This window comes from Hemiscyllium ocellatum, chromosome 31, assembly GCF_020745735.1.
Source record: "Hemiscyllium ocellatum isolate sHemOce1 chromosome 31, sHemOce1.pat.X.cur, whole genome shotgun sequence".
Taxonomy (NCBI): Eukaryota; Metazoa; Chordata; class Chondrichthyes; order Orectolobiformes; family Hemiscylliidae; genus Hemiscyllium; species Hemiscyllium ocellatum.
The window spans coordinates 55,170,387-55,186,419 of record NC_083431.1 but is presented as its reverse complement, the minus strand read 5'-3'; the positions used below and the strand labels follow the sequence as shown (position 1 = coordinate 55,186,419).

Below are 16,033 nucleotides of genomic sequence, written 5' to 3'. Positions count from 1 at the left end.
AAATGACCCTTGACCCTGTCGAGTTAGCGCCGGTCAAAAGCAACCACCTAACTATTCTAATCCCATTTGCCAGCATTTGTCTCATAGGCTTTATGTCTTGGCATATCTAAATACAACTTCAATGTTCTGAGGGTTTCTGCTTTCACCATCCTTACAGGCAGTGAGTTCCAGATTCCCATCACCTTCTTGGTGAAAGGTTTTACTTCACATCTCCTCTAAACCTTCTGCCCCTTACCTTTTAAATCTACATCTTCTGGTTATTGATCCTTCCATCAAGAGGAAAATGTCCTTCCTGTCTATTTCTGTCCGTCATAAATGTATACATCACAATCAAGTCCCTTCTCAATCCCCTCTGCCTCAGGAAAACAACTCCTGTCTGTCCAATCTTCCTTATAACTGAAACTATCCAACCCAAGCAACATCCAGGTAAATCTCCCTCTGCACCCACTCCAATGTTAATGCATCCCCCCACAATGTGAATTCCAAAACTGCATACGATACTTCAGCTGTGACTTAACCAACATTTTCTATAACTGCAGCATATAACCACCCTGATCTTTTAGATTAGATTAGATTCCCTACAGTGGAAACAGGCCCTTCGGCCCAACCAGTCCACCGAAGAGCAACACACCCAGACCCATTTGTAGTAGTCACCCTCTGACTACTACAATTTAGCATGTCAATTCACCTAACCTGCATATCTTTGGATTGTGGGAGGAAACTGGAGCACCCAGAGGAAACCCACGCAGACACAGGGAGAATGTGCAAACTCCACACAGACAGTCGCCCGAGGCTGGAATCGAACATGGGACCTTGGTGATGTGAGGCAGCAGTGCCAACCACTGAGCCATTGTGCCACCAAGGTCTTGCCACCATTGCTGCAAAATGCAACAAAACCTGCGTTTGTGCCAAGTATGTCTGGTGTACCATAAGTTGTGATGGAAAATCAGTTTCCTGATTGGAATGCTTTTTGCAAGCATGTACCTTTTGAATTAATTGTAGCTGTTTTCATCCCTTGTCCTTGCCTTAAGTGACAAAAAAGTTAGAAATTCCTCTTTATTTGTTATGTCCTTAAAAACAATGCACACAAAAAAATTAAGTGGGCTGTGTTAGTCATGTTGATGGATATGTCGAACTTGCAGTGAGAGCCATTCACAGTGCTTAGGACCTGCTGTAGTTACTAAAGATGTCAGCAGGAAAAGAATCCACTTATGTTGCTGTAGTGGAAACGCCAAGTGACATGCTCTGAATTACCATCATTATTTCTTTGGTCTTTAAGTGTTTGAGTAGAATCAGTGGTCACTGTCATTGATTCTTTAATTATTTCGCCATCTGTGAGTGGTTTTTTGGGCTGTGCTCGATGACGACCAACGCACAATGATGCTTGAGTTCCAGCCCTTCCCTTTTGCACTGGTTTGGGAAAAAAAATACTCAAACTTTCAAAACAACCTTCAGCTCATCAAGTTTCCGTGAGTGAAGCATGCTGTTCAGGGAAATGTATCCTTGAATCTATTGTGCACCATTGTGTGGGGTCATTCCAAATTATCCTTTTTGCTTATCAATATATTTTGGTGACATATAAGGCTGTGATAACGCTGTGATCTTTTCCAGTTGTGAATAGAAATTAATTTTCCTATCCCATCTGGATGTTGTACATATTTGGCTTATTTTTAGACACTGCAGATTCATCAATCATCATTGTTGCTTCACCTTGTAGTTCATGATGTCCCTCAGCTGCTGGTATCGTTGCAGGTCGACCTGTGCCTCTGGAACATCTGGAAGGCTGCTACTGCTTTCAAATGTGGAGGCACCTGAGGGCAATCTTTGATCTGTGTTTTGGATCGCTTTTATATTGGACTTAGGGTGCACTAGTGTTCTTTGTCATTTTTCTTTATTCTGCACACACCTGTTAACAGGCAGCTGGGAAATCTGCAGAGAATGGGCAGAGGAGTCAGTCAAGCTGAGCTACTCTTGCAGAGAGTCTGCATGGTCATGATGGGCTAAATAGCCTCCTATGTTTCTCGTGCTGAAATGTACCAGCTTCACGCATCTATTCCAAGTATATTGCTTATTTATTTGTGTGCATTGCCATCACAAAATGTACTTTACCTTGCAATGAGAATCCATTTGAACCAAGCTGAGCTCAGTGGCTCAGTGGTTAGCAGTGCTGCCTCACAACATCAGGGACTCGGGTTCAATTCCAGCCTCGGGTGGTGCTATGTGTGGAGTTTGCACATTCTCCCTGTGACTGTGTGGGTTTCCTCCAGGTGTTCCAGTTTTCTGCCACAGTCCAAAGATGTACAGATTAGTTGGATGAGTCGTGGGAAATACAGGTGGGGGGGGGTGGGATGCTCATCAGAGAGTCAGTGTGGACTTGTAGGGCAGAATAGCCTGATTCCACACTGCAGGGTTTCTATGGTTCTATGTAAACTGAAACAAACTGGCAAAACATGTTTAGAGCAGAATGTTTCTCTAGCCGCAGGGTTTCTGGAAGCAAAGGTCAGGCAGCAGTGTGGATGTGGCAATGGAGAATGGATGGGCAGTGAGATCAACTATTAAGAGACTCTGCGATCGATTGGGCTGCACTTAGAATTCTCTGTAATTTCTTGCAGTATTGAGCAGAGCAGTTGTCATATTACATTTGTGCATTTGAGACCAAGTGTAGAGGATCAGCTTTAGTTATGTTTCGCCTATTCAGATATTGATACAAACTCTTCATATCTGTTTCTAGTTATTGTGAGTGAGCTTTCTCACATTTTCCACTATCTCCCCTTTCATTTTCAGGAACCATTTTGCTGGTTGATGAGAAAACAAGTAGGCAGTGAGGTGGAGACTGCAGACTGTAGGAATTATGAAGAAAGCACTAATAAAGGGAAAAATAGGCAGAGAGCAGGTGAGCGCAAAAGAACTGGTGGTCTGAAATGCATCTACTTTAATGCAAGGAGTGTAGTGTGTAAAGCAGATGAACTTAGGGCTTGGATTGGTGCCTGGGAGTATGACATTATTGCCATCACAGAGACTTGGTTGCAGGACGGACATGATGATTGGCAACTGAATGTTCCAGGATATGGACGTTTCAGACAGGACAGGAAGGGACGTAAAAGAGGGGGTGGAGTTGCATTGCTGGTCAGGGACGATATCACGGCTGTGCTAAAGGAGAGCTCTATGAAGGACTTGTGTAGTGAGGCATTATGGGTGGAGCTGAGAAATAAGAAGGGTGTAGTTACACTGTTGGGGCTGTATTACAGGTGTGTGTGAGGTAGAAGAACAAATAGGTAAAAAGATTAAGGAAAGATGTAGAGGCAATAGGGTAGTGGTGATGGGAGATTTTAAATTTCCCAACATTGACTGGGATACACTTAGTGTCAGAGGTCTGAATGGGGCAGAATTTGTAAGAAGCGTCCAGGAGAGCTTTCGAGAGCAGTATGTAAATAGTCCGACACGAAAAGGGGCCATATTGGACCTGGTGTTGGGGAATGAGCCAGGACAGGTGGTAGACATTGCAGTGGGGGATTTCTTTGGGAACAGTGACCACAATTCTGTAAGTTTTAGAATACTCGTAGGTAAAGATGAGAATGGTCCTAAGGGAAGAGTCCTAAACTGAGCCAAGGCCAATTATATCAAAATTAGGCAGGAGCTGGGAAATGTGGATTGGACACAGCTATTTGAAAGAAAGTCTATCTTTGAGATGTGGGAGGCTTTCAAAGATAGGTTAAAGTTAGTGCAGGATAGGCATGTCCCACTGAAGGCAATGGATAGGAAGGGCAAGATTTGTGAACCACGGATGACAGGAGAAATTGTACGACTAGCCAAGAGGAAAAGGGAAGCGTACATAAGGTCTAGGCAGCTAAGAACAGAATGGGCCCTGGAGGAATATCGGAAGAGTAGGACAAGTCTTAAAAGAGGAATCAAGCGGGCTAAAAGGGGTCATCTTTAGCAAGCAGAATGAAGGAGAATCTGAAAGCATTTTATTCTTATATAAGAAGCAAGCAGGTAACTAGAGAAAGGATTGGTCCACTAAAAGATAATGAAGGAAAGCTGTGTGTCAAACCTGAGAGAATGGGTGAGATTCTGAATGATTACTTTACATCAGTGTTCACTGAGGAGAGGAACATGATGAATCTTGAGATTAGAGATAGAAGTTTGATTAGTCTGGATCACGTTGGCATAAGGAGGGAAGATGTGTTGGGTACACTCAAGGTTATTAAGGTGGACACATCCCCAGGACCAGATGGGATCTATCCCAGGTTGCTGAGGGAGGCGAGAGAGGAAATAGCTGGGGCCCTGACAGATATCTTTGTGGCATCCTTAAACACAGGTGAGGTGCGGGAGGACTGGAGGGTTGCTCATGTTGTCGCCCTGTACAAGAAGGGTAGTAGGGATATTCCGGATAACTACAGACCAGTGAGCCTGATGTCAGTGGTGGGGAAGTTGCTGGAGAGGGTACTGAGAGATAGGATCTATTTATATTTGGAAAGGAATGAGCTTATCAGTGATAGGCAACATGGTTTTGTGTGGGAGAGATCATGCTTTACCAACTTCATAGAGTTCTTCAAGGAAGTGACCAAGCTGTTAGATGAAGGAAGGGCTGTTGATGCCATATACATGGACTTTAGTAAGGTGTTTGATAAGGTTCCCCATTGTAGACTAATGGAGAAAGTGAAGTCACATGGTGTGCAGGGTGTTCTGGCAGGTGGATAAAGAACTGGTTGAGCAACAGGAGACAGAGAGTAGGAGTTGAAGGGAGTTTCTTATTGGAGAAAGGTGACCAGTGGTGTTCCACAGGGGTCAGTGCTGGGGCCACTGTGATTTGTGATATACATAAATGATCTGGAAGAGGGCACTGTTGGTATGATCAGCAAGTTTGCAGATGACACAAATATTGATGGAGTGGCAGAAAGCATAAGGGACTGTCAGAGAATACAGGAGGATATAGATAGACTAGAGAATTGGGTGGAAAAGTGACAGAAGGCTTTCAATCCAGAAAAATGTGGGGTGATGCATTTCGGCAAGTCTAATTCTAGGGATAATTATACAATGAATGGAAGAGCCTTGGGAAAAGTTGATGGGCAGAGAGATCTGGGAGTGCAGGTCCATTGTACCCTGAAGGTTGCTGCACAGGTGGATAGAGTGGTCAAGAAGGCATATAGTATGCTTGCCTTCATTGGACGGGGTATTGAGTATAAGAGCTGGCAGATCATGTTAAAATTGTACAAGACATTGGTTAGAATTCTGTGTACAGTTCTGGGCGCCACGTTACCAAAAGGATGTGGACGCTTTGGAGAGGGTGCAGAGAAGGTTTACGAGGATGTTGCCTGGTATGGAAGGTGCTAGCTATGAACAAAGATTGAGGTTTACAAAATCATGAAGGATATAGACAGGGTGGACAGAAACAAGCTTTTTTCCAGGGTGAAGGATTCAATAATGAGAGGTCATGCTTTCAAGGTGGGAGGTGGAAAGTTTAAGGGGGATACATGCGGCAAGTACTTCACACAGAGGGTGGTGGACGTTTGCAACGCGTTGCCAGCAGACGTGATAGAGGCAGGCACGGTAGATTCAGTTAGATTAGATTACTTACAGTGTGGAAATAGGCCCTTCGGTCCAACAAGTCCACACCGACCCACCAAAACGCAACCCACCCAGACCCATTCCCCTACATTTGCCCCTTCACCTAACACTGCAGGCAATTTAGCATGGCCAATTCACCTAACCGGAGCACCCGGAGGAAACCTATGCAGACACGGGGAGAATGTGCAAACTCCACACAGTCAGTCGCCTGAGGCGGGAATTGAACCCGGGTCTCTGGCGCTGTGAGGCAACTGTGCCGACCACTGTGCCACCGTGCCACCCACATTACATTTAAGATGTGTCTGGACAGATGCATGAGTAAGTGGGGAGCAGAGGGATACAGATGCTTAGGAATTGACCGACAGATTTAGACAGTACATTTGGATCGGCTCAGGCTTGGAGGGCCGAAGGGCCTGTTCCTAGGCTGTAAATTTTCTTTGTTCTTTCTTTGTTGTTCTTTGGTTCTTAAAATATGCTCAATCCTCTAATCTTTGCAGATTTGTCCAGTGTTTCACTCAATTTAATACAACCTTAAATTTTATTTCACCACAGATGATTTGATTTGATTTGATTTATTATTGTCACATGTACCGAGATAGTGAAAAGTGTTGTTGTCTGTGCTATCCAGGCAAATCATACTTTGCATAAGTACATCAAGGTAATAGAGCAGAATGCAGAATAAAGCGCTACAGCTACAGAGAGCATGCAGAGAAAGATCTTCTCAAATATATGAGTCTGATAACAGCAGGGAAGAAACTGTTCCTGAATTTATTGGTATGTGTTTTCAAACTTTTGTATCTTCTGCCTGGTGAAAGAGGGTAGAAGAGAATCTAACCAGGGTGGAAGGGGTCTTTGATTATATTGCCTGCTTTCCTGAGCCTGCAAGAAGTATATTTGGAGTCACTGGATAGAACACTGGTTTGGTGATGGGCTGCATTTACAATTCTCTGTAATTTCTTGCAGTATTGGGCAGAGCAGTTGTCATACCAAACTATGATGATTTCTACAGTGAATCTCTAAACATTGGTGAGATGCCACGGACATGCCGAATTGCCTTCGCCTTCTGAGGATGTACAGGTGTAGATGAGCTTTCTTGACCATAGCATTGAATGGATGGACCAGGACAGATTGGTGGAGATATTTACTCCTGGGAACTGGAAGCTCTCAGCCATCTCCACCTAAGCACCACTGATATACACCGGGATCCGCTTCCTGAAGTTGATGACCATCTCCTTCGTTTTGCTGATATTGAGGGAGAGATTATTGTCCTTTCACCATGCTTCTAAGCTCTCTCTCTCCACATCTTCTGGCCTCCACCCAAACTGATTCCACATCTTCAGAAATTGTTGGAAAAGCTCAGGAGGTTTGGCAGCGTCTGTCGAGAGACATCAGAGTTAACGTTTCAGATTAAGTGCCCCTTTCTCAGAGAATTGTGTGGAAGGGTCACTTGACCTAAAACATTCATTCTAATTTCTCACCGCAGATGCTGCCAGATCTGCTGAGCATTGCCAGCAATATTTCTTTCTGTTTCTGCTTTACAGCATCTGCAGATCATTTGGTTCTGATTCTGAATTTTGCCCTTTGATCTCTCACAACTCGACTGATGACAGAGCAACCTTCCACATTTTCTGTTGTGAGTCTGTAGGGATGTTGGGAGTGAAGGAGGAGTGGGCCAGAATTTCCTGCAGAAAATGGTCCCTGCAGAAGGCTGGCAAGGGAAGGGAAAAGAGTATGTGCCTGGTGATAACTTGCTGGACATGGCAAAAATAGTTACTAATGATCCTCTGGTGGATGCTGGATAAGGACAAGAGAGATTCTATCACTGTTGGGGGAAGGAAGAAAGGGTGTGAGGACTGCTATCTGGGAACTGACCACCTTCTTTATCAACCAAAGATTCCTGAGCACTGTGGCTGACAGGGCCCTCAGCTGGATCTGACCATCTCCCACACTTCAGTGACACTAGGAGTCCCCATCAACAGCAATTCACTGTCCTAGCCAGATTGTTACCCACGAGTTCGTCAACCTAACTGTTCTTCTGTCTCTTTGGGCTCTACCCGCATCTATTGTCTCCTCCTTACACCCTCCCCGCACCCTATCTGCTGCATATAAACCAGCAGTTTCACAGCTACCATCAGTACTGTAGAAGGAATACTCAACCTGAAATATTAACTCTGATTTCTCTCCACAAATGCTGCCTGACCAACTGAGCTTTTCCAAAAACTTCCATTTTTGTCTCTGATCTCACAGCATCCGCAGTTCTTTCGATGCATGGAACAACACTGCAATACAGGATATCACAGCAATACAGGGACAGCACTGCATTTTTAGATTACTTACAGTGTGGACACAGGCCCTTCGCCCAACAAGTCCACACCGACCCGCCGAAGCGCAACCCACCCATCCCCCTACATTTACCCCTTACCTAACACTATGGGCAATTTAGCATGGCCAAATCACCTGACCTGCACATGATTGGGAGGAAACCGGAGCACCCGGAGGAAACACATGCAGACACGGGGAGAACGTGCAAACTCCACGCAGTCTGTCACCTGAGTCGGGAATTGAACCCAGGTCTCAGGCGCTGTGAGGCAGCAGTGCTAACCACTGTGCCACCGTGCCGCCCGTGCCTTGCAATACAGGGGCAGCACTGCAATACAGGGACAGCATTGCGATACAGGACAGCACTGCAATACAGGACAACACTCCAATACAGGGACAGCGCTGCAATACAGGGATAGCACTGCAATACAGCACAACACTGCAATACAGCGACAGCACTGCAACACAGGGACAGCACTAAAACACAGGGACAGCACTGCCATACTGGGACAGCACTGCAATACAGGACAGCACTGCAATACAGGGACAGCACTGCAATACAGGACAGCACTGCAACACAGGGACAGCACTGCAACACAGGGACAGCACTGCAATATAGGACGGCACTGCAACACAGGGACAGCACTGAAATACAGGGACAGCACTGCAACACAGGGACAGCACTGAAATACAGGGACAGCACTGCAACACTAGACAGCACTGCAATACAGGGACAGCACTGCAACACAGGGACAGCACTGCAACACAGGGACTGCACTGCAACACAGGGGCTGCACTGCAATACAAGACATCACTGCAATACAGGGACAGCACTGCAACACAGGGACAGCACTGCAATACAGGGACAGCGCTGCAACACAGGGACAGCACTGCAATACAGGACAGCACTGCAATACAGGGACAGCACTGCAATACAGGGACAGCACTGCAATACAGGACAACACTGAAATAAAGGGACAGCACTGAAATACAGGGACAGCACTGCAAAACAGGACAGCACTGAAATACAGGGACAGCACTGCAATGCAGGACAGCACTGCAATACAGGGACTGCACTGCAACACAGGACAGCACTGCAATACAGGACAACACTGCAATACAGGACATCATGTCAATACAGGACAGCACTGAAACACAGGGACAGCACTGCAATACAGAACAACACTGCAATAGAGGACATCACTGCAATACAGGACAACACTGCAATACAGGGACAGCACTGCAAAACAGGACAGCACTGAAATACAGGGACAGGACTGCAATACAGGACAGCGCTGCAATATAGGGACAACACTGCAATACAGGACAGCATGAAATATAGGACAGCACTGCAATACAGGGACAGCATTGCAACAGGACAGTACTGCAATACAGGGACATCATTGCAATACAGGGACAGCATTGCAATACAGGACAGTACAGCAATGCAGGGACAGCACTGCATTACAGGACAACAATGCAATACAGGACAGCACTGCAATACAAGACAGCACTGCAATACAGGGACAGCACTGCAACACAGGACAGCACTGCAATACAGGGACAGCTTGCAATACATGGACAGCACTGCAATACAGGACAGTACTGCAATACAGGACAGCACTGCAATACAGGGACAGCACTGCAATACAGGACAGCATTACAATACAGGAACAGCACTGAAATACAGGGACAGCACTGCAATACAGGACAACACTGCAATACAGGGAGAGCACGGCAATACAGGACAGCACTGCAATACAGGGACAGCACTGCAACACAGGACAGTACTGCAATACAGGGAGAGCACTGCAATACAGGACAGCACTGCAATACAGGGACAGCACTGCAATACAGGGACAGCACTGCAAAACTGGACAGCACTGAAATACAGGGACAGCACTGCAATACAGGGACAGCACTGCAACACAAGACAGCACTGCAGTATAGGATAGCATTACAATACAGGAACAGCACTGAAATACAGGGACAGCACGGCAATACAGGACAACACTGCAATACAGGGAGAGCACTGCAATACAGGACAGAACTGCAATACAGGGACAGCACTGCAATACAGGACAGTACTGCAATACAGGGAGAGCACTGCAATACAGGACAGTACTGCAATACAGGACAGCACTGCAATACAGGGACAGCACTGCAAAACAGGACAGCGCTGCAACACAAGACAGCACTGCAATACAGGACAACATTACAATACAGGAACAGCACTGAAATACAGGGACAGCACTGCAATACAGGACAACACTGCAATACAGGGAGAGCACTGCAATACAGGACAGCACTGCAATACAGGGACAGCACTGCAACACAGGACAGTACTGCAATACAGGGAGAGCACTGCAATACAGGGACAGCACTGCAAAACAGGACAGCACTGAAATACAGGGACAGCACTACAATACAGGACAGTACTGCAATACAGGGAGAGCACTGCAATACAGGACAGTTCAGCAATACAGGGACAGCACTGCAATACAGGACAGCACTGCAATACTGGGACAGCACTGCAAAACAGGACAGCACTGAAATACAGGGACAGCACTGCAATACAGGGACAGCACTGCAACACAAGACAGCACTGCAATACAGAACAGCATTACAATACAGGAACAGCCCTGAAATACAGGGACAGCACTGCAATACAGGACAGCACTGCAATACAGGGACAGCACTGCAAAACAGGACAGCACTGCAATACAGGGACAGCACTGCAATACAGGGACAGCACTGCAAAACAGGACAGCACTGCAATACAGGACAGCACTGCAATACTGGGACAGCACTGCAACACAGGACAGCACTGCAATACAGGACAGTACTGCAATACAGGGAGAGTACTGCAACACAGGGAGAGTACTGCAATACAAGACAACACTGCAATACAGGACAGCACTGCAATACAGGGACTGCACTGCAATACAGTGACAGCACTGCAACACAAGACAGCACTGCAATACAGGACAGCATTACAATACCGGAAAAGCACTGAAGTACAGGGACAGCACTGCAATACAGGACAACACTGCAATACAGGGAGAGCACTGCAATACAGGTCAGCACTGCAATACAGGGACAGCACTGCAATACAGGACAGTCCTGCAATACAGGGAGAGCACTGCAATACAGGATAGTGCTGCAATACAGGGACAGCACTGCAATACAGGACAGCACTGCAATACAGGGACAACACTGCAATACAGGGACAGCACTGCAAAACAGGACAGCACTGAAATACAGGGACAGCACTGCAAAACAGGACAGCACTGCAATACAGGACAGCACTGCAATACAGAACAGCACTGCAATATAGAAGATCACTACAATACAGGACAGCACTGAAATACAGGGACAGCACTGCAAAACAGGACAGCACTGAAATACAGGGACAGCACTGCAACACAGGACAGCACTGCAATACAGGACAACACTGCAATATAGAAGAACACTACAATACAGGACAGCACTGCAATACAGGGAAAGCATTGCAATACAGGACAGCACTGCAATACAGGACAGCACTGCAATACAGGGACAGCACTGCAATACAGGACCAGCACTGCAATACAGGACAACGCTGCAATTCAGGGACTGCACTGCAATAAAGGACAGCACTGCATTACAGGGACAGCACTGCAAAACAGGTCAGCACTGCAAAACAGGGACAGCACTGCAATACAGGGACAGCACTGCAATACAGGACAGCACTGCAATACTGGGACAGCACTGCAACACAGGACAGCACTGCAATACAGGGACAGTACTGCAATACAGGGAGAGTACTGCAACACAGGGAGAGTACTGCAATACAAGACAACACTGCAATACAGGACAGCACTGCAATACAGCGACTGCACTGCAATACAGGGACAGCACTGCAACACAAGACAGCACTGCAATACAGGACAGCATTACAATACAGGAAAAGCACTGAAGAACAGGGACAGCACTGCAATACAGGTCAACACTGCAATACAGGGAGAGCACTGCAATACAGGACAGCACTGCAATACAGGGACAGCACTGCAATACAGGACAGTCCTGCAATACAGGGAGAGCACTGCAATACAGGATAGTACTGCAATACTGGGACAGCACTGCAATACAGGACAGCACTGCAATACAGGGACAACACTGCAATACAGGGACAGCACTGCAAAACAGGACAGCACTGAAATACAGGGACAGCACTGCAAAACAGGACAGCACTGCAAAACAGGACAGCACTGCAATATAGAAGATCACTACAATACAGGACAGCACTGAAATACAGGGACAGCACTGCAAAACAGGTCAGCACTGAAATACAGGGACAGCACTGCAAAACAGGACAGCAAAGCAATACAGGACAACACTGCAATATAGAAGAACACTACAATACAGGACAGCACTGCAATACAGGGACAGCACTGCAAAATAGGGACAGCACTGAAATACAGGGACAGCACTGCAATACAGGACAACACTGCAATACGGGGAGAGCACTGCAATACAGGTCAGCACTGCAATACAGGGACAGCACTGCAACACAGGACAGTACTGCAAAACAGGACAACACTGCAATACAGGGACAGCACTGCAAAACAGGACAGCACTGAAATAAAGAGAGAGCACTGCAATACAGGACAGTACTGCAATACAGGGAGAGCACTGCAATACAGGACAGTACAGCAATACAGGGACAGCACTGCAATACAGGACAGCACTACAACACAGGACAGCACTGCAATACAGGGACAGCACTGCAAAATAGGGACAGCACTGAAATACAGGGACAGCACTGCAATACAGGACAACACTGCAATACAGGGAGAGCACTGCAATACAGGTCAGCACTGCAATACAGGGACAGCACTGCAACACAGGACAGTACTGCAAAACAGGACAACACTGCAATACAGGGACAGCACTGCAAAACAGGACAGCACTGAAATAAAGAGAGAGCACTGCAATACAGGACAGTACTGCAATAAAGGGAGAGCACTGCAATACAGGACAGTACAGCAATACAGGGACAGCACTGCAATACAGGACAGCACTACAACACAGGACAGCACTGCAATACAGGGACAGCACTGCAAAATAGGGACAGCACTGAAATACAGGGACAGCACTGAAATACAGGACAGCACTGCAATACAGGGACAGCACTGCAATACAGGACAGTACTGCAATACAGGGAGAGCACTGCAATTAAGAACAGTACTGCAATACAGGAACAGCACTGCAATACAGGACAGCACTGCAATACAGGGACAGCACTGCAAAACAGGACAGCACTGCAATACAGGGACAGCACTGCAATACAGGACAGCATTACAATACAGGAACAGCACTGAAATACAGGGACAGCACTGCAATACAGGGACAGCACTGCAACACAAGACAGCACTGCAGTATAGGATAGCATGACAATACAGGAACAGCACTGAAATACAGGGACAGCACGGCAATACAGGACAACACTGCAATACAGGGAGAGCACTGCAATACAGGACAGAACTGCAATACAGGGACAGCACTGCAATACAGGACAGTACTGCAATACAGGGAGAGCACTGCAATACAGGACAGTACTGCAATACAGGACAGCACTGCAATACAGGGACAGCACTGCAAAACAGGACAGCACTGCAACACAAGACAGCACTGCAATACAGGACAACATTACAATACAGGAACAGCACTGAAATACAGGGACAGCACTGCAATACGGGGACAGCACTGCAACACAAGACAGCACTGCAGTATAGGATAGCATTACAATACAGGAACAGCACTGAAATACAGGGACAGCACGGCAATACAGGACAACACTGCAATACAGGGAGAGCACTGCAATACAGGACAGAACTGCAATACAGGGACAGCACTGCAATACAGGACAGTACTGCAATACAGGGACAGCACTGCAACAGGACAGTACTGCAATACAGGGACATCACTGCAATACAGGGACAGCACTGCAATACAGGACAGTACAGCAATGCAGGGACAGCACTGCAATACAGGACAACAATGCAATACAGGACAGCACTGCAATACAAGACAGCACTGCAATACAGGGACAGCACTGCAACACAGGACAGCACTGCAATACAGGGACAGCTTGCAATACATGGACAGCACTGCAATACAGGGACAGCACTGCAATACAGGACAGTACTGCAATACAGGGAGAGCACTGCAATACAGGACAGTACTGCAATACAGGACAGCACTGCAATACAGGGACAGCACTGCAAAACAGGACAGCGCTGCAACACAAGACAGCACTGCAATACAGGACAACATTACAATACAGGAACAGCACTGAAATACAGGGACAGCGCTGCAATACAGGACAACACTGCAATACAGGAAGAGCACTGCAATACAGGACAGCACTGCAATACAGGGACAGCACTGCAACACAGGACAGTACTGCAATACAGGGAGAGCACTGCAATACAGGGACAGCACTGCAAAACAGGACAGCACTGAAATACAGGGACAGCACTACAATACAGGACAGTACTGCAATACAGGGAGAGCACTGCAATACAGGACAGTTCAGCAATACAGGGACAGCACTGCAATACAGGACAGCACTGCAATACAAGGACAGCACTGCAAAACAGGACAGCACTGAAATACAGGGACAGCACTGCAATACAGGGACAGCACTGCAACACAAGACAGCACTGCAATACAGAACAGCATTACAATACAGGAACAGCCCTGAAATACAGGGACAGCACTGCAATACAGGACAGCACTGCAATACAGGGACAGCACTGCAAAACAGGACAGCACTGCAATACAGGGACAGCACTGCAATACAGGGACAGCACTGCAAAACAGGACAGCACTGCAATACAGGACAGCACTGCAATACTGGGACAGCACTGCAACACAGGACAGCACTGCAATACAGGACAGTACTGCAATACAGGGAGAGTACTGCAACACAGGGAGAGTACTGCAATACAAGACAACACTGCAATACAGGACAGCACTGCAATACAGGGACTGCACTGCAATACAGTGACAGCACTGCAACACAAGACAGCACTGCAATACAGGACAGCATTATAATACAGGAAAAGCACTGAAGTACAGGGACAGCACTGCAATACAGGACAACACTGCAATACAGGGAGAGCACTGCAATACAGGTCAGCACTGCAATACAGGGACAGCACTGCAATACAGGACAGTCCTGCAATACAGGGAGAGCACTGCAATACAGGATAGTGCTGCAATACAGGGACAGCACTGCAATACAGGACAGCACTGCAATACAGGGACAACACTGCAATACAGGGACAGCACTGCAAAACAGGACAGCACTGAAATACAGGGACAGCACTGCAAAACAGGACAGCACTGCAATACAGGACAGCACTGCAATACAGAACAGCACTGCAATATAGAAGATCACTACAATACAGGACAGCACTGAAATACAGGGACAGCACTGCAAAACAGGACAGCACTGAAATACAGGGACAGCACTGCAACACAGGACAGCACTGCAATACAGGACAACACTGCAATATAGAAGAACACTACAATACAGGACAGCACTGCAATACAGGGAAAGCATTGCAATACAGGACAACGCTGCAATACAGGACAGCACTGCAATACAGGGACAGCACTGCAATACAGGACCAGCACTGCAATACAGGACAACGCTGCAATTCAGGGACTGCACTGCAATAAAGGACAGCACTGCATTACAGGGACAGCACTGCAAAACAGGTCAGCACTGCAAAACAGGGACAGCACTGCAATACAGGGACAGCACTGCAATACAGGACAGCACTGCAATACTGGGACAGCACTGCAACACAGGACAGCACTGCAATACAGGGACAGTACTGCAATACAGGGAGAGTACTGCAACACAGGGAGAGTTCTGCAATACAAGACAACACTGCAATACAGGACAGCACTGCAATACAGGGACTGCACTGCAATACAGGGACAGCACTGCAACACAAGACAGCACTGCAATACAGGACAGCATTACAATACAGGAAAAGCACTGAAGAACAGGGACAGCACTGCAATACAGGTCAACACTGCAATACAGGGAGAGCACTGCAATACAGGACAGCACTGCAATACAGGGACA

The 16,033-nt window shown here is 46.8% G+C and overlaps 1 protein-coding gene across 2 annotated transcripts in view; it reads left to right on the top strand.

Moving 5' to 3' along the window:
- Nucleotides 1–16,033, top strand: part of LOC132830609 (phosphorylase b kinase gamma catalytic chain, skeletal muscle/heart isoform-like) — a 184,627-nt gene that overhangs the window by 107,799 nt on the left and 60,795 nt on the right. The window lies entirely within an intron of this gene.